This window comes from Pinus tabuliformis, chromosome 6 (genome assembly GCF_031772625.1).
Source record: "Pinus tabuliformis cultivar Carrire ecotype Pingquan chromosome 6, CPIR1, whole genome shotgun sequence".
Classification (NCBI taxonomy): domain Eukaryota; kingdom Viridiplantae; phylum Streptophyta; class Pinopsida; order Pinales; family Pinaceae; genus Pinus; species Pinus tabuliformis.
In genome coordinates this window covers 302,280,607-302,284,001 of record NC_142292.1, presented here as the reverse complement: position 1 = coordinate 302,284,001, position 3,395 = coordinate 302,280,607, and the positions used below count along the sequence as shown (strand labels likewise).

The following is a 3,395-nucleotide window of genomic DNA, read 5'->3' as shown; positions in this document are numbered from 1 at the left end:
TAGAATATGTTTTGACAAAAAAACAAGTATCAGATATACTAACAAAGGCTCTTCCTTATAAGAAGTTTGAATATCTAAGGAACCTGTTGAGTTTGATAGATATTGGTGATTGTATTGATGATAATGAAATGGAAGATATTTGTTGAGGCTTTATGAGTGAAGCATTTCCTGGGGAGACATCAGGCTGACACTCTGTGTTGATGTCAGGAATCCCGAAATTAAAAAGGTGGTGTTGAGCTCAGTTTTTTATACACACATGTATGTTTGGGTTGGTGGTTAGCAAGTAATCCTGATGGTACCTAGAGGGGCTGAAATCTTGATTCCACCTTAGTTCCACTTCGATAGATTTACCTATTCAGGAATCTAGTCCATGGCATTGCGGTGCCTAAATTGTTGAGTGACTAGTTGGATATATTTCCCTGGTCAAGAATCTAATCCATGGCTTTGTGGTGCCTAAATTATTGAGTAACTAGTTGGATATATTTCCATGGTCACCAATCTAGTCCATGGCATTGTGGTGCCTAAGGGTTCTTCATGTTTTCATATAGTTTGAGATCTTCCATTGTATTTGTACATTATGAATACCTCCCTAGTTAAGAGGGAGTGTGGGAAAAAGTAACTATGTTTGGTCTTCAATAATGTATTGAGTCATTATGTAAATGTATTGTATTAAAATAATAAAGAAAATATTTTTTATTATTATAATAATTACTTATTAAAGCATGAGTTTCATGCTTGGGTCATCATTATATTAGTCAAAGTCCCCATTGTGGACTCCTAGGATTAATATTGAGTTTACAGAGTCATTGTACATTCGAAGAGACCCTTCTTGGGCTTTCAGATCACGTAAAAAGGTTTTTTATAAAGTCAAATATGAATTATGTGTTTTCCACATCATGTCGGCCTAAGGACCCCCATTCAACCCTTAAGAAGCCTATATATTGAAGGTGGTTGAGGTCATTTGGAGCACTCACTCTCAAGCGAGTTCGATATCGCATGAAGATATGGAGAAGTGGGAATTCTATTGTCAAGAGGATGAAATAAGTGCGGCTTTGGGGGAGACTCTAGAGAAGATGAAAATCAAACTTTTGGTGCCTCGCTTTCTCTATTTCGTGATCTGGGTTGGGAGATTGAAGTCTCCTAATATTACATTGTTGTTGTAAGTTACATGTTGTTAGAAGTTTTTGCCTAGTCGAAGTTGCTGGAAGGGGTTGAAGATCTTGGAGGCTGACATGGTGTGGAGGGAAATTCTGGTCTTGGTCCATGGTAAAGAGTCTCAAAGAATACTATTCGAAGGAAGAATTATTTTGACTAGTTTTTCCCCTCCATGGGGGTTTTTCCCTAACATGTGCCTATGTCTTGTGTCTCTTGTTTTGTGATCTTCATGTATGTATAATTTCTTGATGAAAAATAAGATAATAAAGAAGTAGAAGAAGCCAACACACTCACAAGTAATTATCAAAAAAGGAGAATCAAACCCTAATATAATATCCTTGATTTTACAATAGCCTCTCCCCATCTTCCACCTCCTCTCCTTCATCCATTGCAGTATTCTCGGTGTTTCCATTCAATGAAGCCTTTGGTTCGACACCTTACTGTGACAAAATGTCAAAGGTATTGGCCGAGGAAGATGCCACATTTTGACCTGATGGTTTATTGTTCCTTACACCACCCTTCCCTTTAAAGGAGGGCTTATTATGGGACCACCAATGACCATCATTCTAAGGGAAGCCTTTGATATTTCTAGAGCTTTTTTTCTTGCAGTCCTTGGCAAAGTGGCCATACTCATGGAAGATTTTTCATTTAAATGGAAGCTGGTCATAGTCTAGTGGCTGAGAATAACTCTATTTTCCTTAAGTACTATTTCCAAAGGTAATCACTTCTCCAAATCCACTTTTATGCAAATTTTATCACATGAAAACTGCTACCCTTTAGGCTCATCCCTATCAAGGTAGTGCCCCACCCCATTTCATATTTCCTTCAAATAGTCATCACTCTAACAAGATAGAGGTAGTCAAGGAAGGTTGACCCACACTAGCACTGCCATTGGCACATGTTCATATGGGTTGAATTAAAAGGACCAAGGATTTAGATACATACCTTTGGAACCAAGGAAGTAAGCTCCATTCTTGAAAATGACATCATGGTCCTCCTTACATTTCAAAACAAGGGCGAAAAAACCATTACCAATTGCAAAAATATTGACCTACCCCTTCATCATGTCTTTTCGATTCTTCTCTGCCCACTTCTCTATGGACCTGGGAGAAGGCCAAAGGTCCATGAACTTTTTCACCAAGGCTCTATCAAAGAAGGTTAGTGAAGTTCTGTAAAATCTTTGCAGCAGGACAACAACGAGGATTTTCTCTACCTTTTTCACAAAACACATATAACGCTCCTTTCATCATGGATTAGATTTGAGCCTTGAGATTAAGGCCTTGAAGAATTCCTCCTCATCACTAGGAGGGGCAGTGACCTCCCCCTTGATTTTGTTGCCACAATGTAGAAGCAGAAAATTTCTCGACACTCGCTGGTTGCTAGGGTTTCAAATCAATCCTCACTCCACAAGAAATGAGAGAGTTTTTAAAAATTTGGACCATTTTTTAATTTTTACATGTCATCCTTGTGAATGGGCCATGCTAATATTCTTTGTATCATTCCAATTTTATCAAATGTTTTTGAAGGGACATCCTCATCATTGTAATCTGAGTTAAAATAATACAATTGATTTTTAATTTTTAATTTCTATGTCCTGGCATGGTTTGTGCCTCATAATTGTAACATATTTTAAACTGTAAAAAATAATAATTGATGAAACATTGATTCATCACCCCTTGCTTAGTATTTTGGTATCAGAGCTAGCTTCTTGAGATACCTAATAGATGGAAGAAATATTTTTGAATCATAATGGCTAGTAAAGAAGCACTTAAATTTCCTCACTATGATGGACAAAATTTTTCATTATGGAAGATCAGAATGGAGTAGATTTTGATGTCTATTAGTTTTGAAGTTTTGAAACCAGCTATAGATGGATACAGGATCCCATATGCTTTCCCAATATACCACGATGGGAAGAAGGAATATGTAGAAAATTCCAATGCTTTTAACTTTATAGCAAGTGGCTTATTAAATTCAGAATTCACCAAAGTTATGAGTTGTGAATAAACTAAAGAAATGTGGGACAATCTTATCAATATCTATGAAGGAGATGGCAAGGTAAAGGAGGAAAAGCTTCAAACATTCGTAAGATAGTTTGAAATTCTTAAAATGAATGATGAAGAAGATATTGCTACTTAACTCCTTTTATTATATTAAGTAGTTAACTCTCTTAGACAGCTTCGTGAAGATGTCAAAGAAAATATGATTGTCCAAAAGGCTTTGATATCTCTTCCAAATCG

At 36.6% G+C, this 3,395-nt stretch overlaps 1 non-coding gene across 1 annotated transcript; it reads right to left on the bottom strand.

The window, feature by feature from the left end:
• Positions 1–2,582: 2,582 nt before the first annotated feature.
• On the bottom strand, positions 2,583–2,688 carry LOC149258525 (U6 spliceosomal RNA). The gene has a single exon (XR_016261256.1). It is a non-coding gene; the product is annotated as a U6 spliceosomal RNA (small nuclear RNA).
• Positions 2,689–3,395: the final 707 nt, after the last annotated feature.